The following is a 27,491-nucleotide window of genomic DNA, read 5'->3' as shown; positions in this document are numbered from 1 at the left end:
GAGACTCGGCTTCAATCCCTGGGTCAGGAAGATATCCCGGAGGAGGAAATGGCAACCCACTCCAGTGTTCTTGCCTGGAAAATCCCATGGACGGAAGAGCCTGGTAGGCTACAGTCCATGGGGTCTCAAAAATTCGGATGTGACTGACCAAATTCACTTTCTTTCATATACAGTGGATGTGATGTCACATGTAGTGGATGTGATGTCATGAATACAGTGGATTTGATGTCCTAATTACAGTAGTTTGGTGTCATAAAGAGTGGATGTGATGTCATATATAGTGCCTAAGATGTCATACAAGAGTGGGTGTTATGTCATACATACAGTGGGTGTGACATCGATACAGTTGGCACAGTGATGACACAGATACAGTGGATGTGCTGTCATATATAGTGGGTTTGATGTCATAAATACTGTGCTTTGATATTGTAAAGATTGAATGTGATGTCATGTATAGTGCATGTGTTGTCATACATACACCAGCCTGATGTCATATATAGACTGGGTGTGATGTCATCAACAGAATGGGTATGATAACAAAGATACAATGGATTGCTGTCAGATACAGTAGGTGTGATGTCAAACATAGTGGCTGTGTTGTCATACTCACAGTGTGTGAGATGGCACATATAGTGGACATCATGTCCTAAACATAATGGTTGTGAAGTCACAGATGCAGTGGCTGTGATGTGACATGTATAGTGGGTGTGATATCATATAATGGACTTGATGTCATATATTGAGGGTGTGATGTCATGAATACAGTAGATGCGATAGAATGGTTGTTGCTGAACCACGAAAAGATGCCGGGATCCTTAGCCTCCAGAGATGAGGCTTGATCGCTCAGAGGCTTTTTGTAATAAAGTTTTATTTAGTATAAAGGAGATACAGAAAGCTTCTGATATAGGCATCAGAAGGGGGCAGAAAGAATACCCCTTTGCTACTGTTAGCAACGACGTTATATACTCTCAAATTAGTTATTAAAATGAATCAAAAGAATGTCTGGAGGTTTAAAAAACCTCACTAGACCTACTCGCATAATTTACATCTGAAGGTAACAAGATTTGTCAGAAGGTTTTTGCCAGAGACTGTCCTCAAGAAGCATACATTATTGTTATATAATCCTAAGGAATGTAGAGGGGATGAGAGACAAAAAAAGAAAAAGCTCTGTCCTTTCTTCCTCCTTGAGAATTCCAGACCTCTCACGCCTTGGCTCTCCTTGTGGACCCCTGGACATCTTAACAATCTGCCAAGGAATTGACTCTCTCATGATGTCACAAGTACAGTGGTGTGATATCATAGAGAATGAATATGATACCATATATAGTGCATATGTTGTCATACATATAGTGGGTGTGATATCAATACAGTGGGTGTGATGACACACATACAGAGAATGTGATATCAGATATAGTAGGTGTGATGTCAGATATAGTGTTCTGATACTCAGAGTGAGTGTGGTGTAATATATAGAGGATATGATGTTATAAAGATCATGGGAGTGATATCACAGTTACAGTGGCTGTCACATGTATAGTCGATGTGATGTCACAATCAGTGGAAGTGATATCATATACAAGGGTGTGATGTCATGAATAGAGTGGTGTGATGTCATTTATACAGTGGGTGTGATGACACAGATACAGTCGATGTGATGTCAGATATAGTGGATGTGATGCCAGATATAGTGGCTGTGTTGTCATACACACATTGTGTGTGATGTTAGATATAATGAATAGGATGTCCTAATATAGTTGTTGTGATGACACACATATACTGGCTGTGATTCACAGGTATAGTGGATGATGTGATGTCATGAATAGCGTGGATATGAAGTCATAAACACAGGAATGATTTCATAAAGAATGGAAGGTATGTCATATATAGTGCATGAGATGTCATATATTTGTGGCTGTGATGTCATATGTACAGTGGGTATGATATCATCGATTCAGTGGGTGTGATGACAGAGATACAGTAGATGTGATGTTAGATAAAGAGGTTCTGTTCTCATACACATAGTGTGTGTGATGTCATATATAGAGTGGATATGATGCCATAAACATAGTGGGTGTGATGTCACATAGAGCGGATGAAATCATAGATACAGTGGATGCAATATCACATATAGTGGATGTTTTGTCATGAATATAGTCTGGGTGATGCCATAGATAGAATTTGTGGGATATCATAGGCTTACTGATCATGATATTATGTGTAGTGTATAAGATAGCATATGTTAAAAATAAATTCAAAATGGACTGAAGATCTAAATGTAAGACCAGAAACTATAAAACTCCTAGAGGAGAACATAGGCAAAACACTCTCTGACATAAATCACAGCAAGATCCTCTACGACCCACCTTCCAGAATATTGGAAATAAAAGCAAAACTAAACAAATCGGACCTAATGAAACTTAAAAGCTTTTGCACTACAAGGAAACTATAAGTAAGGTGCAAAGACAGCCCTCAGATTTGGAGAAAATAATAGCAAATGATGAAACAGACAAAGGATTAATCTCAAAAATAAACCGGCAAATCCTGCAGATCCATTATAGAAAAATAAATGACCCAACCAAAAAATGGGCCAAAGAACTAAACAGACATTTCTCCAAAGAAGACATATAGATGCCTAACAAACACATGAAATGATGCTCAACATCACTCATTATCAAAGAAGTGCAAATCAAAGCCACAATGAGGTACCATTACACGCCAGTCAGGATGGCTGCTATCCAAAAATCTACAAGCAATAAATGCTGGAGAGGGTGTGGAGAAAAGGGAACCCTCTTACACTGTTGGTGGGAATGCAAACTAGTACAGCCACTATGGAAAACAGTGTGGAGATTTCTTACAAAACTGGAAATAGAACTGCCATATGACCCAGCAATCCCACTTCAGGGCATACACACTGAGGAAACCAGATCTGAAAGAGACACATGCACCACAATGTTCTTCGCAGCACTGTTTATAATAGCCAGGACATGGAAGCAACCTAGATGCCCATCAGCAGATGAATGGATAAGGAAGCTGTGGGACATATACACCATGGAATATTACTCAGCCATTAAAAAGAATTCATTTGAATCAGTTCTAATAAGATGGATGAATCTGGAGCCCATTATACAGAGAGAAGTAAGCCAGAAAGATAAAGAATGTTACAGCATACTAACATATATGTATGAAATTTAGAAAGATGGTAATGATAACCCTATATGGAAAATAGAAAAAGAGACACAGAAATACAGAAGAGACTTTTAAACTCTGTGGGAGGAGGTGAGGGAGGGATGTTTCAAAAGAACAGCATGTATACTATCTATGGTGAAACAGATCACCAGCCCAGGTGGGACAAGTGCTCAGGCCTGGTGCACTGGGAAGACACAGAGGAATCGGGTGGTGAGGGAGGTGGGAGGTGGGATCGGGATGGGGAATATGTGTAAATCTATGGCTGATTCATATCAATGTATGACAAATACCACTGAAATATTATGAAGTAATTAGCCTGCGAGTAATAAAAAAAAAAATAACATGTGTTTTGTGTGTGATGTCATATAGAGTGAGAGCGATGTCAAATGTTGTGGGTGTGATGTCACAGATATAGTGGTTGTGTTCATAGATATTGTGGCTTTGAAGTCAAAGACAAACAGGATGTGATGTCAGATATAGTGGGAGTCCTGTCACAAAAAGAGTGGGGGTTATGTCTTATACAGTGGATGTGATGGTATATATAGAATATATGATGTGAAATAGTGGATGTGACATCATAAATACAGTGGGTGTGGTATCATAAATACATTAGGCTGATATCATAAATATACTGGGCTTGATTTCATATGTAGTGGATAAGATATCATATGTTGTATGTGTGATGTCATATAGAGTCAGTGTGATGTCACATGTAGTTGGTGTCTTGCTATAAATACAGGGGTGTGATATCATAGATAGAGTGGAATTGATAATAGGTACAGTGGATATGATGTCACATACAGTGGGTGTGATGCCATTTATAGAGTGTCTGTGATGTCACAGAAACAGTGGGTGTGATGGCAGATATAGTGGTATGATGTCATAAATGGGGTGGGTGTGATGACATAGAGTGTGTGCCATAATAGTTATGGTGGGTGCAACATCACAAATATGCTGGGTATAATATCTTAATAACAGTGGGTATGACGCCATATTTATAGTGGTTGTGATCTGATAGACACGGTGGATGTGATGTCATATATATATACAATGTTATGTCATACACATTGGAATTGATGTCACATAGGCAGGATGTGATGTCATTGATGGAGTGGGTTTGATCATAGATATGGTGGGTGTGATGGCACAGATGTAATGGATGGGAAATATATAGTGAATGTGATGTTATAAATGTGTGTGATGTCATACAGTGGATGAGATGTCATAAATACTGTGGTTCTGATGTCATCAGTAGTGTCTCTGATCATAGATATGGTGTGTGTGAAGTAGCAGATAGAGTGGATGTGAGGTCAAATATAGTGGTTGTGTTGTCATAAACATAGTGGGTGTGATGTCATATATAGAGCATATGATGTCATAAAAAAAGTGGGTGTGATGACACATAGAGTTGATGTGGTGTCAGATATAGTCTGTGTGATATCATATAAATGGTTGTGATGTCATAAACATAGTGGGTGTGATGTTATAGATACAGTGGCTGTGATGTCACATGTACAGTAGCTGTGATGTCATATACAAGACATGTGAAGTCATTTATAATGGCCTTTTGTCCTAAATACAGGAGGTGTGTTGTCATAAATACAGTGGTGTGACAACAAAAAAAGTAGATGTGATGCCATATATAGTGCATAAGATGTCACCCATACAGTGGGTGTGATATTATCAATGCACTGGGTGTGATAACACAGAAGAACTGGATATGATGTCATATATAGTGGACGTGGTATGAATACAGAGAAAGTGATGTCATAAATACAGTTGCTTGATGTCATAAACAGTTGATGTGATGTCATGTGTAGTGAAAGTGATGTCACAGGTATGCTGAGTGTGATGTCATATATACAGTGGGTGGATGTCATTGATACAGTGCATGTGATGTCACATATATAGTCGTTGTGATGTCATATACAACGGTAATGTTGCCATATCATGTCTATTTTGTCTAAAATATAGTGGGTTAGACGTGATTAAAACAGTGGGTGTGATATCATAAATACACAGGGTGTTATATCGTAGTTCTACTGGGCATGGTTTCATACGCTGTGTATATCATATGTTGTGTGTGTGATGACATAAAGAATGGTGTCAGATCCAGTGAGTGTGATGTCAGATCCAGTGGTTTTGTTGTCATAAACACAGGGAGTGTGATGGTATATACAGTGGATATGATGTCATAAATGTAGTGTGAGTGATGTCATAGATACGGTGGCTATGATGTCATATGTATATTTGATATGATGTCATATACAGTGTCTAGACTTTCCTGGTGGCTCAGATGATAAAGCGTTTGCCAACAATGCGGGAGACTCGGCTTCAATCTCTGGGTCAGGAAGATTTCCCGGAGGAGGAAATGGCAACCCACTCCAGTGTTCTTGCCTGGAAAATCCCATGGACGGAAGAGCCTGGTAGGCTACAGTCCATGGGGTCTCAAAGACTCGGACGTGACTGACCAAATTCACTTTCTTTCATATACAGTGGATGTGATGTCACATGTAGTGGATGTAATGCCATGAACACAGTGGATTTGATGTCCTAACTACAGTAGGTGGTGTCATAAAGAGTAGATGTGATGTCATATATAGTGCCTAAGATGTCATACAAGAGTGGGTGTTATGTCATACATACAGTGGGTGTGACATCGATACAGTTGGCGTGATGACACAGATACAGTGGATGTGATGTTATATATAGTGGGTGTGATGTCATAAATACTGTCTTTTGATGTTGTATAGATTTAATGTGATGTCATGTATAGTGCATGTGGTGTCATGCATACACCAGACTGATGTCATATGTAGAGTGGGTGTGATGTCATCAACACAATGGGTATGATGACAAAGATATAATTGATTGGTGTCAGATACAGTGGGTGTGATGTCACACATAGTGGCTGTGTTGTCATACTCACAGTGTGTGAGAAGGCACATATAGTGGACATCATGTCTTAAACATAGTGGTTGTGAAGTCATAGATGCAGTGGCTGTGATGTGACATGTATAGTGGGTGTGATATCACATAATGGACTTGATGTCATATATTGAGGGTATGATATCATGAATACAGGGGATGCGATAGAATGGTTGTTGCTGAACCACGAAAAGATGCCGGGATTCTTAGCCTCCAGAGATGAGGCTTGACCGCTCAGAGGCTTTTGTAATAAAGTTTTATTTAAGTATAAAGGAGATAGAGAAAGCTTCCGATATTGGCATTAGAAGGATGCAAAATGTGTACCCCCTTGATACTGTTAGCAATGACGTTATATACTCTCAAATTAGTTATTAAAATGAATCAAAAGAATGTCTGGAGGTTTTAAAGACCTCACTAGACCTACTCCCATAATTTACATTTGAAGATAACAGGATTATTCAGAAGGTTTTTTCCAGAGACTGTCCTCAAGCAGGATATATTATTGTTATATAATACTAAGGAATGTAGAGGGAATGAGGGGGAAAAAAAAAAAAAAGGTCTGTTCTTTCTTCCTCCTTGAGAATTCCAGACCTCTCACTCCTTGGCTTTCTTTGGGGACCCCTTGACTTCTTATCAATCTGCCTAGGAATCGACTCCCTCATGAAGTCACAAATACAGTGGTGTGATACCATAGAGAATGAATATGATACCATATATAGTTCATATGTTGTCATACATATAGTGGGTGTGATATCAATACAGTGGGTGTGATGACACAGATACAGAGGATGTGATATCAGATATAGTAGGTGTGATGTCAGATATAGTAGTTTTCTCATACAGAGTGTTTGTGGTGTCACATATATAGGATATGATGTTATAAACATCATGGGAATGATGTCACCGTTACAGTGGCTGTCACATGTATAGTCGATGTGATGTCATAATCAGTGGAAGTGATATCATATACAAGGGTGTGATGTCATGAAGAGAGTGGTGTGATGTCATTTTTACAGTGGGTGTGATGACACAGATACAGTCGATGTGATGTCAGATATAGTGGATGTGATGCCAGATATAGTGGCTGTGTTGTCATATGCACATTGTGTGTGATGTCAGATATAATGATTATGATGTCCTAAAATAGTTGTTGTGATGACACACATATAATGGCTGTGATTCACATGTATAGTGGATGTGATGTCATGAATAGCGTGGATATGAAGTCATAAACACAGGAATGATTTCATAAAGAATGGATGGTATGTCATATATACTGCACGTGATGTCATATTTGTGGCTGTGATGCCATATGTACAGTGGGTATGATATCATCGATTCAGTGGGTGTGATGACAGAGATACAGTAGATGTGATGTTAGATAAAGAGGTTCTGTTCTCATACACATGGTGTGTGTGATGTCACATATAGAGTGGATATGATGCCATAAATATAGTGGGTGTGATGTCACCTATAGTGGATGAAATCAGAGAAACAGTGGATGCAATATCACATATCGTGGATGTGTTGTCATCAATACAGTCTGGGTGATGTCATAGATACAATTTGTGGGATATCATAGTTTTACTGGTCATGATGTTATATGTAGTGGACAAGATAGCATGTGTTAAAAATAAACTCAAAATGGATTAAAGTTCTAAATGTAAGACCAGAAACTATAAAATTCCTAGAGGAGAACATAGGCAAAACACTCTCCGACATAAATCACAGCAAGATCCTCTATGAGCCACCTCCCAGAATATTGGAAATAAAAGCAAAACTAACCAAATGGGACCTAATGAAACTTAAAAGCTTTTGCACTACAAGGGAAACTATAAGTAAGGTGCAAAGACAGCCCTCAGATTGGGAGAAAATAATAGCAAATGAAGAAACAGACAAAGGATTAATCTCAAAAATATACAAGCAACGCCTGCAGCTCAATTCCAGAAAAATAAATGACCCAATCAAAAAATGGGCCAAAGAACTAAACAGACATTTCTCCAAAGAAGACATACAGATGTCTAACAAACACATGAAAAGATGCTCAACATCACTCATTATCAGAGAAATGCAAATCAAAGCCACAATGAGGTACCATTACACGCCAGTCAGGATGGCTGCTATCCAAAAGTCTACAAGCAATAAATGCTGGAGAGGGTGTGGAGAAAAGGGAACCCTCTTACACTGTTTGTGGTAATGAAAAGTAGTACAGCCACTATGGAAAACAGTGTGGAGGTTTCTTAAAAAAAACTGCAAATAGAACTGCCAGCAATCCCACTTCTGGGCATACACAATGAGGAAACCAGATCTGAAAGAGACACGTGCACCCCAATGTTCTACACAGCACTGTTTATAATAGCCAGGACATGGAAGCAACCTAGATGCCCATCAGCAGATGAATGGATAAGGAACCTGTGGTACATATATACCATGGAATATTACTCAGCCATTAAAAAGAATTCATTTGAATCAGACCTAAAGAGATGGATGAAACTGGAGCCCATTATACAGCATGAAGTAAGCCAGAAAGATAAAGAACATTACAGCATACTAACACATATATAAGGAATTTAGAAAGATGGTAATGATAACCCTATGTGCAAAACAGTAAAAGAGACACAGAAATAGAAAACAGAATTTTGAACTCTGTGGGAGAAGGTGAGGGTGGGATGTTTCATAAGAACAGCATGTATACTATCTATGGCGAAACAGATCACCAGCCCAGGTGGGATGCATGAGACAAGTGCTCGGGCCTGGTGCACTGGGAAGACCCAGAGGAATCGGGTGGAGAGGGAGGTGGGAGGGGGCATTGGGATGGGGAATAAGTGTAAATCTATGGCTGATTCATATAAATGTATGACAAAACCCACTGAAATGTTGTGAAGTAATTATCCTCCAACCAAAAAAAAAAAAAAAAGAAAATAGCATTTTTTTTTTTTGTCTGATGTCATATAGAGTGGGAGCGATGTCAAATGTTGTGGGTGTGATGTCACAAGTAGAGTGGGTGTGATGTCACAGATATAGTGGTTGTGTTCATAGATATTGTGGTTTTGAAGTCAAAGACAAACAGGATGTGATGTCAGATAGAGTGGGAGTGCTGTCACAAAAAGAGTGGGGGTTATGTCTTATACAGTGGATGTGATGGTTTATATAGAATATATGATGTCAAATAGTGGATGTGACATCATAAATACAGTGCACGTGGTATCATAAATACATTAGGCTGATATCATAAATATACTGGGCTTGATTTCATATGTAGTGGATAAGATATCATATGTTGTATGTGTGATGTCATATAGAGTCAGTGTGATGTCACATGTAGTTGGTGTCTTGTGATAAATACAGGGGTGTGATGTCATAGATAGAGTGGAAGTGATATCAGATACATTGGATATGATGTCACATACAGTGGGTGTGGTGTGATGCCATTGATAGAGTGGCTGTGATGTCACAGATACAGTGGGTGTGATGGCAGATATAGTGGGTATGATGTCATAAAGGCAGTAGGTGTGATGACTTAGAGTGTGTAACATCATAGTTATGGTGGGTGCAACATCACAAATATGCTGGGTGTGATGTCCTAATAACAGTGGGTATGACGCCGTAGTTATAGTGGTTGCGATCTCATAGACACGGTGGGTGTGATGTCACATATATGGACAATGTTATGTCATACACATTGGAATTGATGTCACATAGAGTGGATGTGATGTCTTTGATGTGGTGGGTTTGGTCATAGATATGGTGGCTGTGATGGCACAGATGTAGTGGATGGGAAATATATAGTGAGTGTGATGTTATAAATGTGTGTGATGTCATACAGTGGACGAGATATTATAAATACTCTGGTTGTGATGTCATCAGTACAGTGTCTGTGATCATAGATATGGTGTTTGTGAAGCAGCAGATAGAGTTGATGTGATGTCAAATATAGTGGTTGTGTTGTCATAAACATAGTGGATTTGATGTCATATATAGAGCATATGATGTCATACAAAGAGTGGGTGTGATGACACATACAGTTGATGTGGTGTCAGATATAGTGTGTGTGATGTCAGATATAATGATTGTAATGTCATAAACATATTGGGTGTGAGTTATAGATAAAATGGCTGTGATGTCACATTTTGAGTGGCTGTGATGTCGTATACAATGCATGTGATGTCATTTATAGTGGCCTTTTGTCCTTAATACAGAAGCTGTGATGTCATAAATACAGCAGTGTGACAACATTAAAAGGGGATGTGATGACATATATAGTGCATAAGATGTCACCCATACAGTGGGTGTGATATTATCCATACATGGGTGTGATGACACAGATACACTGGATATGATGTCACATATAGTGGACGTGGTATGAATACAGTGAATGTGATGTCATAAATACAGTTGCTTGATGTCATCAACAGTTGATGTGATGTCATGTATAGTGAAAGTGATGTCATAGGTATGTTGAGTGTGATGTCATATATACAGTGGGTGTGGTGTCATTGATACAGTGCATGTGATGTCACATGTATAGTGGTTGTGATGTCATATACAATGGAAGTGATGCCATATAATGGCTATTTTGTCATAAATATAGTGGGTTAGATGTGATTAAAACAGTGGGTGTGATATCATAAATACAGAGGGTGTTATATCGTAGTTCTACTGGGCATGGTGTCATACGCTGTGTATATCATATGTTGTGTGTGTGATGACATATAGAATGGTGTCAGATCCAGTGGGTGTGATGTCAGATCCAGTGGTTTTGTTGTCATAAACACAGGGAGTGTGATGGTATATACAGTGGATATGATGTCATAAATACAGTGTGTATGATGTCATAGAAACGGTGGCTATAATGTCACATGTATATTTGATATGATGTCATATAAACAGTGTCTAGACTTCCCTTGTGGCTCAGATGAAGAAAGCGTTTGCCTACAATGCGGGAGACTCGGCTTCAATCCCTGGGTCAGGAAGATCTCCCGGGGGAGAAAATCCAACACACTCCACTGTTCTTGCCTAGAAAATCCCATGAACGAAAGAGCCTGGTAGGCTACAGTCCATGGGGTCTCAAAGATTCAGATGGGACTGACCAAATTCACTTTGTTTCATATGCAGTGGATGTGATGTCATACGTAGTGAATGTGATGTCATGAATAGAGTGGATTTGATGTCCGAAATACGGTAGTTTGGTGTCATAAAGAGTGGATGTGATGTCATACATAGTGCCTATGATGTCATACAAGAGGGGTGTGATATCATATATACAGTGGATGTGACATTGACAAAGTTGGTGTGATGACACAGATACAGTGGATGTGATATCATATATAGTGGGTGTGATGTCATAAATACTGTGCTTTGATGTTGTAAAGATTGAATGTGATGTCATATATAGTGCATGTGGTGTCATGCATACACCAGACTGATGTCATATGTAGAGTGGGTGTGATGTCATCAACAGAATGGGTATGATGACAAAGATACAATGGATTGGTGTTAAATACAGTGTGTGTGATGTCACACATAGTGGCTGTGTTGTCATACACACAGTGTGTGAGATGGCACATATAGTGGACATCATGTCCTAAACATAGTGGTTGTGAAGTCATAGATGCAGTGGCTGTGATGTGACATGTATAGTGGGTGTGATATCATATAATGAACTTGATGTCATATATTGAGGGTGTGATGTCATGAATACAGTGGATGCGATAGAATCGTTGTTGCTGAACCACGAAAAGATGCCGGGATTCTTAGCTTCCAGAGATGAGGCTTGATCGCTCAGAGGCTTTGTGTAATAAAGTTTTATTTAAGTATAAAGGAGAGAGAGAAAGCTTCTGATATAGGCATCAGAAGGGGTAGAAAGAGTACGCCCTTGCTACTGTTAGTAACGACGTTATAAACTCTCAAATTAGTTATTAAAATGAATCAAAAGAATGTCTGGAGGTTTTAAAGACCTCACTAGACCTACTCCCATAATTTACATTTGAAGATAACAGGATTAGTCAGAAGGTTTTTTCCAGAGACTGTCCTCAAGCAGCATACATTATTGTTATATAATCCTAAGTAATGTAGAGGGAATGAGGGGAAAAAAAAAAAAAAAAAGGTCTGTCCTTTCTTCCTCCTTGAGAATTCCAGACCTCTCACTCCTTGGCTCTCCTTGGGGACCCCATGACTTCTTATCAATCTGCCTAGGAACCGACTCTCCCATGATGTCACAAATACAGTGGTGTGATACCATAGAGAATGAATATGATACCATATATAGTGCATATGTTGTCATACATATAGTGGGTGTGATATCAATACAGTGGGTGTGATGACACAGATACAGAGGATGTGATATCAGATATAGTAGGTGTGATGTCAGATATAGTTGTGTTCTCATACACAGAGTGTGTGTGGTGTCATATATAGAGGATATGATGTTATAAACATCATGGGAATGATGTCACAGTTACAGTGGCTGTCATATGTATAGTCGATGTGATGTCATAATCAGTGGAAGTGATATCATATACAAGGGTGTGATGTCATGAAGAGAGTGGTGTGATGTCATTTATACAGTGGGTGTGATGACACAGATACAGTCGATGTGATGTCAGATATAGTGGATGTGATGCCAGATATAGTGGCTGTGTTGTCATATGCACATTGTGTGTGATGTCAGATATAATGAATATGATGTCCTAAAATAGTTGTTGTGATGACACACATATAATGGCTGTGATTCACATGTATAGTGGATGTGATGTCATGAATAGCGTGGATATGAAGTCATAAACACAGGAATGATTTCATAAAGAATGGATGGTATGTCATATATACTGCATGTGATGTCATATATGTGGCTGTGGTTTCATATATACAGTGGGTATGATATCATCGATTCAGTGGGTGTGATGACAGAGATACAGTAGATATGATGTTAGATAAAGAGGTTCTGTTCTCATACACATAGTGTGTGTGTCATTTATAGGGTGGATATGATGCTATAAACATAGTGGGTTTGATGGCACCTATAGTGGATGAAATCAGAGATACAGTGGATGCAATATCACATATAGTGGATGTTTTGTCATCAATACAGTCTGTGTGATTTCATAGATAGTATTTGTGGGATATCATAGTTTTACTGGTCATGATGTTATATGTAGTGGACAAGATAGCATGTGTTAAAAATAAACTCAAAATGGATTAAAGATCTAAATGTAAGACCAGACACTATAAAACTCCTAGAGGAGAACATAGGCAAAATATGCTCCAACAAAAATCACAGGAAGATCCTCTATGAGCCACCTCCCAGAATATTGGAAATAAAAGCAAAAGTAAACAAATGGGACCTAATGAAACTTAAAAGCTTTTGCACTACAAAGGAAACTAAGTGTGGTGAAAAGACAGCCCTCAAATTGGGAGAAAATAATAGCAAATGAAGAAACAGACAAAGGATTAATCTCAAAAATATACAAGCAACGCCTGCAGCTCAATTCCAGAAAAATAAATGACCCAATCAAAAAATGGGCCAAAGAACTAAACAGACATTTCTCCAAAGAAGACATACAGATGTCTAACAAACACATGAAAAGATGCTCAACATCACTCATTATCAGAGAAATGCAAATCAAAGCCACAATGAGGTACCATTACACGCCAGTCAGGATGGCTGCTATCCAAAAGTCTACAAGCAATAAATGCTGGAGAGGGTGTGGAGAAAAGGGAGCCCTCTTACACTGTTGGTGGGAATGGAAACTAGTACAGCCACTATGGAAAACAGTGTGGAGATTTCTTAAAAACCTGGAAATAGAACTGCCAGCAATCCCACTTCTGGGCATACACAATGAGGAAACCAGATCTGAAAGAGACACGTGCACCCCAATGTTCTTCCCAGCACTGTTTATAATAGCCTGGACATGGAAGCAACCTAGATGTCCATCAGCAGATGAATGGATAAGGAAGCTGTGGTAGATAAACACCATGGTATGTAACTCAGCCATTAAAAAGAATTCATTTGAACCAGTGCTAATGAGATGGATGAAGCTGGAGCCCATTATACAGACTGAAGTAAGCCAGAAAGATAAAGAAGATTACAGCATAGTAACACATATATATGGAATTTAGAAAGATGGTAAAGATAACCCTATATTCAAAGCGGAAAAAGAGACACAGAAATAGATAACAGACTTTTGAACTCTGAGGAGGAGGTGAGGGTGGGATGTTTCAGAAGAACAGCTTGTATACAATCAACGGTGAAACAGATCACCAGCCCAGGTGGGATGCATGAGACAAGTGCTCAGGGCTGGTGCACTGGGAAGACCCAGAGGACTCGGGTGGAGAGGGAGGCGGGAGGGTGGATCGGGATGGGGAATACGTGTAAATCCATGGCTGATTCGTATCAATGTATGACAAAACCCACTGAAATGTTGTGAAGTAAGTAGCCTCCAACTAATTAAAAAAAAAAAAATAGATAAATAAAAGCATTTTCCACACACACACACACACACAAAATACATTCCTTTGCTAAAAAGGGCCTAATCCGTATTGCTTTTTTGACCTCCAAAAACGCCATTCTTTTCCTTCCTCTCTTCCCTCCTTCCTCCCTCCACTTTCTTTCTTTTTCTTTCGTATTATACAACTGTTAAAGCTTGCTTTCTATTTATAGTTATGACAAAGTCCTGGCTCTATTCCCCATGTTGTACAATCCATCCCTGAGCTCATCTTCCACCTAACTAACACTGAGTGCCTCCCACTCCCCCACCTCTGTATTGCCCCTCCCTCTTCCCCTCCCCGCCGGTAATCAGTAGATGCTTCTCTGTATCTGCACGCCTCCATGTTTATCATATTCTCTACTTTGCAGTATGTTTAGATTCTATAAGTCATATTATACAGTATTTGCCAATCTCTGTCTGAGTTATTTTACTCAATATTCTACCTTCCATGTGGCTGCAAATGCCAATATTCCTTTCTTTTGATGGGGCACCTCCTTTGTATGACTTTTTAGCAAATGGCACGGCCACCCCACACACGACACAGCTCCCAAGCTAAGTATCCGTCCTCTTCTCTTCTCCCATGGGAAGTGTGTCTTTGAAGCTCAGTCTGGAACCAGTTGTTCCCCCTACTTTCTGGCAACATGGGCCTTCTGGTCCCATCTCCAACTCCACAGAAGCCATCTCCCTCCCTCCTCACACACTTATCCCTTCCCTGCCTTCTCTGCCCCCCACTATCAGAGAACTCAGAGACAAACATAATTTCACAACAGGTTGATTTTATTTTCATTAATAATGTATGCAGCTGCTATAATATTCAGCATCTGTACTGTTGGCCAGTACTCAGCGGCGAGACCCCCGAGCATTTCTGAAGTCTCTAGCCATGCCCCGAAGTCACTGGCTGTCCACTGGTCCAGCTGGAATGGCAGGGATCTCCATGGCCTCTGAGATCTCCTCTGGTTCGTTCTGATTAGCTGGAATGGCAGGGGTCTCTGTGGTCTCTGGGATCTCCTCTGGTTGATTCTGATTAACTGGAATGGTAGGGGTCTCTCTGGTCTCTGGGACCTCCTCTGGTTCCTTCTGATTCAGCTGTTCATTTGCCTTGGAACTCTGGCTACAGAGCTTTGAGCATCTGATTTTCTTAAGCTTTTTGGTGGTTGGAGTTTCCTGAGTTATCTTAGGCAGCTTTGCCGGAATGGGATTATTCACCCTCACGGTTACCCTGGCCACCTAGAGAAAACAAGAGGGGGAGCAAAGAATGGCACTGGTTTAGGGAAGAGTGTGAAGACAGGTGGGAACGATGGCTTCAGGAGAAGGGGTGTGGGCAGAGAAGGGTTATGTGCCAGGCAAGGACAGGGGAGGGGGTCTTTTGGGGTGGGGCCGATGGGCAAGAGGAGTTTGGCTGGGTTCAGCTCACCTTGACATTTTTTCTGGACCTCAGTTGATAGGAGGTCTTCATCTTGTCCTGGGTAACAGGAGATGCATGTTCCATAACCACTCTGGAGCCTTGTGGCTTCCTAGTCACCTCAGTCATTTGGAGGACTCACAGTGGTCTGCTCAGAGCACCTGAGCACCCCTATATATACCCGTTCCCATGGAGCCTCACCCTCTTGCTTTATGAGGTCAGCAAGTCTCTTCCCCAGCCAATGGTGGCCCTGGTTGAGCTTTGACATCACAAAGCCCCATCCTGACATGTCTAGCGGGGGATGGGGAGCAATTCAGATGAATTGCTGGGAGAAAAGAGGCATTTGTAATGCCCTAAAGAGACCTCCAAACTAACCTGCCACCCTCACCTTTGTGTCAACTCTGATGGGTCACATAGCAGGCAGAGTGCATCTCCTCCAAACCTTGCCCCACAGCCACACTCCTCGGGCATTCATTCTGTTCTCTCTCAGCTTTCACCATTATCCAGCTTTTCATATCTTGCCTAAACTCCCTCCATGACAACTAGGTTGTGTTTAAGTGTCTGTGGAAGCGAGAATCATTCCACGTTCCTCCTGCAATGTGGCCTTAATGCACCTCGAATACCACTTAATTCTGGGCCAGCTGACAGAAACCTTTCCCATCCCGCCTCCTTTTCTCCGCGTTCCAGAAGCATCCTCTGTTTTCTGGTCTCCAGTCGGAAACCCTTGTCTTCAGGCTGTGAGAGCACAGTGAATACACTTGACCTTGTTCCACATGCAGCTTTCTTGAATAAACCCACTTGGTCATGATGTCTAACTTTTGGAATACGTCGTTGGATTCTGTTTGCTAGAATTTGTTGAACATTTTTCACATATGTTCATCAGTGATATTGGCCTGTAGTTTTCTTTCCTGGTGGCATCTTTGGCTGGTTTTGGGATTAGGGTGAAGGGGGCCTCATAAATTGAGTTTGGGGGTTTACCTGGTGCAATAATTTGGAAGAGTTTGAGTAGGATAGGTGTTAGCTCTTAATTGTTTGGTGGATTCACCTGTGAAGCCAACTGGTCCTTGGCTTTTGTTTGTTCAAAGATTTTTCATTGCAGTTTCAATTTCCATGCTTTTGATTGGTCTAGTAAGATTTTCTATTTCTTCCTGGCTCAGTTTTGGAAGGTTATACTTTTCTAAGAATTCATCCATTTCTTCCAAGTTTTCCATTTTCTTTTCATATAGCTGCTGACAGTAGTCTCTTGTGATCCTTTGTATTTCTGTGTTGTCTGTTGTGACTTCTCCATTTCCATTTCTAATTTTGTTGATTTGATTCTTCTCCCTTTTTTTCCTGATGTGTCTGGCTAGTGGTTTGTCTATGTTATTTATCTTCTCAAAGAACCATCTTCTAGTTTTGTTGATTTTTTCTATAGTCTGCTTTTTTTTTTTTTTTTTCACTTTTTTCTGCCCTAACTTTATGATTTATTTCCTTCTACTAACTCTCGGGGTCTTCATTTCTCCTTTTTCTAGTTGCTTTAGGTGTAAGCTTAGGAAATTTATTTGATGTTTCTCTTGTTTCTTGAGGTAAGCTCTTATTGCTATCACCTTGCCCCTTAGCACTGGTTTACTGAATGGCATAGATTTGGGTCCTCGTGTTTTAATTTTCATTTGTTTCTATGCATATTCTGATTTCTTTTTTATTTCTTCTGTAATTTGTTGGTTATTAAGAAGCACGCTGTTTAGCCTCCTTATGTTTTTATTTTTAATATTTTTTCCCTGTAGTTGACATCTAATCTTACCTCATTGTGATCAGAAAAGCTGCTTGAAGTGATTTCAATTTTTTTTAATTTACCAAGGATAGATTCATGGCCCAGACTGTGATCTATTCTGAAGATTGTTCCATGTGCACTTGAGAAAAAGGTGAATTTCATTGTTTTCAGGTGAAATGTCATATAGATATCAGTTAGGTCTAACTGGTCCATTGCATCATTTAAACTTTGTGTTTCCTTGCTAATTTTCTGTTTGGTTGATCTATCCATAGGCGTGAATTGTGTATTAGTCTTCTATTCTTGTTGTGCTACTGTTAATTTCCCCTTTACTAATTGTTAGCATTTGCATTACGTATAATGAGCTTCTCCTATGTTGGGTGTGTATTTGTTTATAATTGTTATACCTTCTTGGCTTGATCCTTTGATCCTTATGTAGTGTCCTTCTTTGTCTCTTTTCACAGCCTTTCTTTCAAAGTCTATTTTATCTGATATGAGTATTGATACTCCTGCTTTCTTTTGGTCTCCATTTGCTTGACATTCCTTCTTTCAAACCTTTATGTTCACTCTGTAGGTGTCTCTTGGGATGAGGCGGGTCTCTTGTAGACAGCATGCATAGGGGTCTGCTTTTGTAACAATTTTACAATACTGGCTTTGTCATGTATCTATCCATTTGCTGATGCCTCTGTCCAATCATCAATTCACCTTTATCCTTGGTGCATTTTCTGGTAAATTGCAGACATCAGTGTGTCTCTCTGTAAGTATTTCAGCAAGCCTGCCATTTAGTAGTGAGCTGTGTTTGTTTACAGCAAATTTTTTTGGATATAAACTTTATATACAATGAAATGTCCCAATCTCTTTTTTCCAGTCATGCTGCTTTTTAATTGAAGTATAGTTGATTTACAATGTTGTGTTCAGCTCAGTTCAGTTCAGTTGCTCACTCATGACTGACTCTTTGCAGCCCAGTGAACCACAGCATGCCAGGCCTCGCTGTCCATCAACAATCCAGAGTTTACCCAAACTCATGTCCACTGAGTGGGTGATGCAATCCAACCATCTCATCCTCTGCTGTCCGCTTCTCCTCCTGCCCTCAATCTTTCCCAGCATCAGTGTCTTTACAAAGGAGTCAGCTCTACACATCAGGTGGCCAAAGCATTGGAGTTTCAGTTTCAACATCAGTCCTTCTGATGAACACCTAGGACTGATCTCCCTTAGGATGAACTGGTTGGATCTCTTTGCAGTGCAAGGGACTCTCAAGAGTCTTCTCCAACACCACAGTTCAAAAGCACCAATTCTTCAGGGCTCAGCTTTCTTTATAGTCCAAATCTCACATCCATACATGACTACCGGTAAAAACATACCCTTGACTAGATGGACCTTTGTTGACAATGTAATGTCTCTGCTTTTTAATATGCTGTCAAGGTTGGTCATAACCTTTCTTCCAAGGAGTAGGTGTCTTTTAATTTCATGGCTGCAGTGACCATATGCAGTGATTTTGGAGCCCCATAAAATAAAGTTAGCCACTGTTGACCCATCTATTTGCCATGAAGTGATGGGACCAGATGCCATGATCTTAGTTTTCTGGATGTTGAGCTTTCAGCCAACTTTTCACTCTCCTCTTTCAGTTTCATCAAGAGGCTCTTTAGCTCTTCTTCATGTTCTGCCATGAGGGTGGTGTCATCTGCATATCTGAGTTCATTGATATTTCTCCCAGCAGTCTTGATTCCAGATTGTGCTCATTCCAGCCTAGCATTTCTCATGATGTACTCTGCATATAAGTTAAATAACCAGAGTGACAATATACAACCTTGATGTACTCTTTTCCCTATTTGGAACCAGTCTGTTGTTCCATGTCCAGTTCTACCTGTTGCTTCCTGACCTGCATACAGGTCTCTCAAGAGGTAGGTCTCGTGGTCTGGTACCCATCTCTTTCAGAATTTCCATAGTTTATTGTCATCCACATAGTCAAAGGCCTTGGCATAGTCAATAAAGCAGAAATAGATGTTTTTCTGGAACTCTCTTGATTTTTCGAGGATCCAGTGGTTATTGGCAATTTGATCTCTGGTTTCTCTGCTTTTTCTAAAACCATCTTGGACATCTGGAAGTTCACACTTCACGTATTGCTGAAGCCTGACTTGGAGAATTTTGAGCATTACTTTACTAGTGTGTGAGATGAGTGCAATTGTGTGGTAGTTTAAGCATTCTTGGGCATTGCCTTTCTTTGGGATTGGAATGAAAACTGGCCTTTTCAAGTCCTCTGGCCACTGCTGAGTTTTCTAAATTGCTGACATACTGAGTGCAACACTTTCACAGCATCATCTTTTAGGATTTGAAATAGTTCAACTGGAATTCCGTCACCTCCACTAACTTTGTTCGTAGTGATGGTTCCTAAGGCCCACTCCATTTTAGATTCCAGGATGCCTGGCTCTAGGTGAGTGATCACACCATTGTGATTATCTGGGTCATGAAGATCTTTTTTGTAGAGTTCTTCTGTGTATTCTTGCCACCTCTTCTTAATATCACCTGCTTCTGTTAATCCATCCCTTTTCTGTCTTTTGTTGTGCTCATCTTTGCATGAAATGTTCCCTTGGTATCTCGAATTTTCTTGAAGACGTCTTTCCCATTCTGTTTTCCTCTATTTCTTTGCACTGATCGCTGAGGAAGGGTTTCTTATCTCTCCCTGCTATTCTTTGGAATTCTGCATTCAAATGGGTATACCTTTCCTTTTCTCCTTTGACTTTAGCTTCTTTTCTTTTCTCAGCTATTTGTAAGGCCTCCCCAGGGAACCATTTTGCCTTTTTGCATTTGTTTTTCTTGGGTATGGTCTTGATCACTGTTTCCTGTGTAATGTCCCAAACCTAATTAGTTGTCAAGTCATTATTCTCCAAAACATACAAAGGGCTTAGGTAGGCCAGTATCCAAAAAAGAAAAAAAAAAAACTCAATAAAAAAATGGGCAAATCTAAACAGACATTTCTCCAAAGAAGACATACAAGTGGCTAAAAAAACACAGGAAAAAATGCTCAACATCAGTAATTATTAGAAAAATGCACATCAAAGATGGGGGGGGGGAAGGAATGACAGAGAATGAGACGGTTGGATGGCATCACAGACTCAATGGACATGAGTTGCTAGATCACGAAAAGGGTGTGTGTATGTATGATGTTATTCTTTTACTCAAGATAATGAGGGAAAGTCTCCCTGAAAGATGGCAATTAAGCAGAGATCAGGAGGAAGTGAGGGAGCAGGCCGTATTAGTACCTAAGGGAAGAGCATTCCAAGCAGAAGGAACAATAAATGCCACAGTTCTGGCAGGGAAATCCACCTGACACGGTTCTGAATCTCAAGGAGTCCTGTCATACTCTGGTTTTGGCATGTTTCAGTGGGATTAGCACTCATTGAAAGGGGTCTGGTGATGCTGTCTTTGTTTCTCCCACAATTTGTGGTCATCCAAATTATACGATATCTTTTTCAACATGTAAAGAATACATCTGGACTTTATAAATTACATTCATAAGCACTTTTCTATTTCTCCACTAGAGGGCAGAATACCAGACTACACCAACTGCAGTGCAATGGCGTAGGTCAGGAGATACTATTTGTGCGATTGGCTGGCACTTGCAGGACTGTTGTCACTGGCCATCCTTTCCTCACTTCTGTCCTGGAAATGGGCACTGCGGAGATACCACGACCACTCTCCGCGAGTCTGTGGATGCCTCGTGCCTCCTCTTCTGGTTGCTCCACGTCTCATGTTCTGTCACCTTCACCTCTGTGTCTTCAGTGGGCCAGACACATACACAAAGACAGGCAACACAACCACGCCTGTGTACACACACTCGTGCAAGATACAGGGACATAAACACAAACAGAGAACACAGGTGTTTCAGTAGCTGAAGACGCCCATCTCCAGCAATGTGGGAGACGATGTCAGGAGGCTCCATGTCCTGCCCTTTTGGGATCCCTGTCCATTTCTTCCCCAGCCCTTCAGTATTATCACCAGCCACTCTTAAGCCATTTCCAGCTTTGACTGTGTCTTGGTGGTAAGAGGCCAAGCGGTGGATGTGGAAATTCAGAGAAGACTCCAAATTCAGCACAAAAGTGCAATGTGACAGCAGACAGAAGCCCGTTGCAAATGGTGGGGCTTCCCAGGAGAAGGGGTGGGGGTGAATGACCAAAGGAATCTCAAACTCAATGAGCAGCAGGAGGCCTGTGGATGGCAGGACCCAGGGAAGGAAGATTCTGACCAAGGAGCTAGATTAACCCTGCCTCTATCAGAATCACATAGGACTCTCATGCTGTAAGCACAGCTGCTTCGTGTAGGACTTGGAGATGAAGTGACTTGAGCATGACTTGAGGATGAGGTCCTCAATCATCCAGTCTATGTGCATGACACGAATCCAGGCTCCACATCCAGCCTGCATGAGCCTGAGATTCCCCATGTGGGAAAGGAGTGTCCTGGCCTCTACACGGCTGTGCCTTCAGGGCCCAGATGCTGATCCCCTCACAACCCATGTTCTCCCAGTTACCTCTCGTTTCAGAACCTTCTACCTGGGTAGTGCTGCAGGGAATCCATCAACAAGTCTTTGTTGATGATCTGCTGGCAACACGAACAAGGCCAGCACTGGGCTGACCAGGCCCCATACCCTCCCATGAGCAGCCAAGAACTCTAATAGCAATAATCAATTCTGCACAGGCCCACACAGACTCCACCTCAGCAATCCTGTTTGATCCTGGGCTGTTGTGGTCTGACAGCCAGTTGAGGAAGTTAAGGCTGCTGCTGTGCAGCCCATTGGCTGGGAGCTCCCCTTTCATAATCCCGGAGTTAGTGGCCTAGAGGCGAATGATGCACCCTGGAGGAATCCTGTATCCTGGAGGAATACAGGGGAGACAGAGTAGGATCATGCAGAGGGGCATGCACTCCCTCCCCCACCCACTCACACTGCACTGGGAGCTAGGTTGTGACAGCAATGTCAAGCTGGTATTCCTTAATGATCAGTGTCTTCCACAAGTAGGGGTTGTTCCAAAAGGAAAATATCAGCTTGCAGCGAGAACAGGGACAGCTCAGCTCCTGCACATTTCAGGACCAGGAAGAGGGAAAAGGTGCAAGCTTCTAGGGGCCTCAGCTTGCCTGCCAGGCAGGCATCAACAGCTTCTGCTACTCCTCTCTGAATGCTCACACCACATGCACAGGGATAACATGATTCCCCCTCATCCTTCCCCATTCAGCTCCCCTACCCCAGTCCTCTGAGTCTCCCTCACAGACCTTCAAATCCATCATGTCGTTAACCAAGTCTTCATGTTGGTTACTGATAATGATGGACACCTGGGGGTGGTTCATAAGCTGCTTTACGTCAAGGAGCCAGTCATGTCAACTGTTGGGCAAGGGAGTGCCACGAGCAACAGGGCTTGTCTGGGGCAGAACAAGGACGCTGACACAGGCATCTGCAAGGGCTCTGGGCACTCCTTCATGCCCAGCCACCCCACCGCTGTCCCCAGCCCCTGCATACCATCAGGCACGCTCATGAGTCTCGGTCCCCCGTGGTCTCCTGCATCTGAGGCTATCTGCATCCGCCTAGGGAGAGTGTTTCTGACTGCTCCTGATTTCTGCCTGGCCTGTGTTTGTTAGGTAGCGCGATGTCACTGTTTAGAATGTCAGGAACGGCAGTTTCTGCGGCACGTCTTGTCTGCGGTAAGTGTGTGTGTTGTGTGTGGGTATCATTGTGTGTCTCTGTGTCTGTTTAGCAAGAAAGCCCTGGGTCTCTGGTCTGCTACCTGTCTTCAAAAGGGGTGGCAAGAAAAAAAAAAAAGGGTGGCAAGGATGTGTCTGCAGTCAGCTTTCACTCGTAGCATACAAGGACAGCAGTCCCTTCCGGCTCCACAATGGTGGACACCTCCGTGATTCTGCAATGCACTCGTGGGGAAACCGCCAGTGGCTCTGACTGACTGGGATGGGTTGTGAGACTTCTGCTGTCTCTACTACTTTCCAGGATTATCCACAGTTGCGATGAAAGCTCTCTGGGAATGTTCCTCTGGCCTACTGTCACTGCTAACTCCTGACATAGTGTCCCCGTCAGGAGACTCCTGTGCATCTGCTCTTCAGATGCAGGAGTAAAAGAGGCACCAAGAGTCATGCCTCTGACACCCACAGCTGTGGTGGCCCTGCCCAGGCTCTCCTCTCGAGGTGCCTTTGGAGACCGCCACTCCACCAGCCCCTCATCCCTCAGCCCCCTCACCTTGCCTGTGCCCTCTTCCCAAAACTTCCTCCTGCCACCCCTCCATGTCTTCCTCCTGAGAAGCCGAACCCATGGAGTAGAGGTCAGGATATGGCTTTGGCACAGAAGCGAGGGATGCCCTGGATGATGGCATTTCTTCCAGCCACGTGAGCCTTCTTCCTCTGTTGGTTCTTCCTCCTGATAGGAGCGCAGGTCCTGTGGTCTTTCTCATGCTGAGAGCTCATCTCCACCTGCAGGGCTGCCACTGAATCTAGGCCCTCCAGTGCAGGCCAGTCACTTGGGGCTCCTGGCCTTGAATGTTCCTGACTCTACTCCTTTGGCTTCTCCTCACACACCTACGAGGACACCTGCTCCTTCTCCTTGTCAACCACCACCTCCATCTCCTACATAATGTCTACCACCAGCAGCTGGAACCAGCAGTAGCACGATCCCCGCCAATTCTGCCCCCTCCAGGTCCGCGACTTCCACACCGCCTTCAACCTGAAGAGAGCAACCACCTCGCCTGGAACGTGTCCTGGTGCCTGCAACGTCCCTGATGACCCCACGGTGCTGGCAGGCTGCAGGGGCCCTGCCCCCTGAACCCGGGATCACAGCTACAAAGTTCCACAGTCCTCCACAGCTCCGGCCTTCTTCTGGCTGTCTCACTCTCCACATGGCCCTAGCCTTGACCCCGAGCTGGGGCAGCAGTTAAGGGGCTGGACATGACAACACGGCAGGTGGCATGCCCAGCCTGTCCACAGGCTGCCGTCACCCTCTGGAGATAGCTTGATTCTTCTGGGGGTGTTCTGAGACTGAAGAAAACGGTGGGGAATGGCCTGGGGCACGGCGCACATTCCAGCCTGAATCACCAAGGCACTCGGGCCCCCTAGGCTACTGGAGCTGTGAGTCATGCCCAGGTTACTGGGCAAAAATCTCGACCAATCACAGAGAAGGTAGTGGGAGGCACCTTCCAGGGACACGCCCCTAGCCCAGAGGGAATTGCTCCAGGGGGTCCTGGGCTCCAGCGCCCACACGTAGCTGCCTTTGCTCCAGTCAACGTGCCTGTCCACATACATTCCCTGCCTTGTATCTGGCACCTCCCGGGTGCCAACGGCAATTTACTTGGCCTCCGGAAATTCGAACCATGAGTTCCTTGCTTCCATGTCGAAAAAGCACATTCCCGTGTCCCAGAGGACCTTTAACCATTGGGAGCTCTCCCAATGTGTCCAATGAAAGGCAGGGGGGGCAATGTGTCAGGTGCATCCAGGGGAGATCCGACTTTGTCAGTCCACACAGTCGGACGATGCTTTCTCAAACTTGAGAGGCCATCACAGGCAATCTCTGCTGAACCACAGCAGGGAACAGGCGTCCTTCCGTCCCTTGCATGACAGACATGAACACTGCGCAGGACTAAGGCGACTTGGCCACACTTTGGAGAGAGGCAGAAACAGGGCATGCTCTTCCTGGCATGAAGAAACTCCCAGAACCCTGTTGGAATGCCAGTCAGTGAGATACTAAGGACAGCACTGCATTAAGGGCCATGATTCTTTGGTACTAGAGGAATTGAAGCCTGACCATTTACCATATAGAGGCCCTTTGCAAGTTGTTCTGTTCTCATCCAGCCTCCACATGAGAACACATCACAGGCTACCCTGTCTCCCCAGCCCTGTGGGGATGGGAGCAGTGAGAGAATCAACCTAATCCATGCTTTGCATAGCCCTGATACCCAAGGGTTCTGCGAGGAATACAAAGAGTGATGTTTCAAACTGGCAAACTCTGCAGGTAGCAGCAGCTTATGCTGCAGTGCCTGTCTGTCTCCCAAAGCTCACAAAAAAGGCAAGGTGTGCTCATGTGCCTGGTCATGCCAGGGAATGTTCCTACACTTGAGAAGGACAGAAAGGTCTCTGTAGCTGGGCGTCCAAGGGCTGTAGGCCCTGCCTCTTCTGTGCCTGGGAATCTACCCCATTCTCTTTTTCATATTCTGTGCATTCTCCCTGACCACCCCCAGTTGCTTTCTTCCAGCCTTTCCTTTCTGGCAGGGATCCAGGGTGCAGCAGCTCGTTTCCAATTACAGCTTGCTTGCTTGGTCCCTGGCTTCCATGCTTCTGCTGCCCCATGGTCTATGTACTTTACACAAGTTCTTTCACCTTTTTGGTGTCCATTCTTCCATATCCCAGCCCAGCCTGTTCTGATAGCTCACACACAGACAGATACATGAAACCTTAAAGGAGACTTGCAAGTATACAGAAATATACGTCTACTTATACAGAATAATGGAATTTGTAAGCAACCCTCTATTTTTGTCCTGGTCAATTTCTTTCATTCGCTTTTCAATCAAGTCAATGTCCTCTTCAACCTCTATGACTTTCCCTGAAAGGTTATACAGTCCTTGGATTTGCTCATGAGGGGAAGTGACCTGTAAAGAGGTGGGCGGGTTTGGGAGTTCTCCCCATGGAGAGCTGAGTGATATGCCCCTGTGTTCTGTGTCGTCCCATCATGTTGGACAGGGTCACAGTGCCCAGCACTTTGGCATGCTTCCTTTCCCTGGGCTTTCCTTCCAGGAACCGCACAGAGATGGCCAGGGGTTTTGCACTTGGCTGACTTCAGTTCAGTCGCTCAGTCGTGTCCCACTCATTGCAACCCCAAGGACTTGTAGCACTCCAGGCTTCCCTGAAGATCACCAACTCTTGGAGCTTACTGAAACTCACGTCCAATAGTCAGTGATGCCATCTAACCACCTCATCCTCTGTCATCTTTCCCCTTGTACCTTTGATCTTTCCCAGCATCAGGGTCTTTACCAATGAGTCAGTTCTTCACGTGAGGTGGTCAGCTATTGGAGTTTCCGCTTCAGCTTCAGTCCTGCCATGGAATATTCAGGACTGATATCCTTGAGGTTTGACTGATTTGATCTCCTTACAGTCCAAGGGACTCTCAAGAGTCTCCTCCAATGCCACAGTACAAGAGCATGAATTCGTCAGTGCCCAACCTTTTTATAGACCAACTCTCATGTCTATACATGAGTAATGGAAAAACCATAGCTTTGACTAGATGGACCTTCATCAGCAAAATAATGTTTCTGCTTTTAAATATGCTGTCAAGGTTACTCATAGGTTTTCTTCCAAGGAACAAGAGTCTTTTAATTTCATGGCTGCAGTCACCATCTCTAGTGATTTTGGAGCACCCCCCAAATAAAGTCTGTCACTGGTTCCAGCATTTCCCCATCTATTTGCTATGACATGATGGGACCAGCTGCCATGATCTTAGTTTTTGGAATGCTGACTTTTAAGCCAACTTTTTCACTCGCCTCTTTCTCTTTTATCAAGAGGCATTTCAGTTCTTCTTCGCTTTCTGCCATAAGGATGTTGTCATCTGCATATCTGAGGTTGTTGTTATTTCTCCTGACTATCTTGATTGTAGCTTGTGCTTCATCCAGCCTGGAATTTTGCATGATGTACTCTGCATATAATTTAAATAAGCAGGATGAAAATATATAGCGTTGACACACTCCATTTTCAATTTGGAACCAAACAG

The sequence above is a fragment of the Dama dama genome, unplaced genomic scaffold (assembly GCF_033118175.1).
Source record: "Dama dama isolate Ldn47 unplaced genomic scaffold, ASM3311817v1 ptg000183l, whole genome shotgun sequence".
In the NCBI taxonomy this organism is placed as follows: Eukaryota; Metazoa; Chordata; class Mammalia; order Artiodactyla; family Cervidae; genus Dama; species Dama dama.
Note: the sequence above shows the minus strand (reverse complement) of the source record.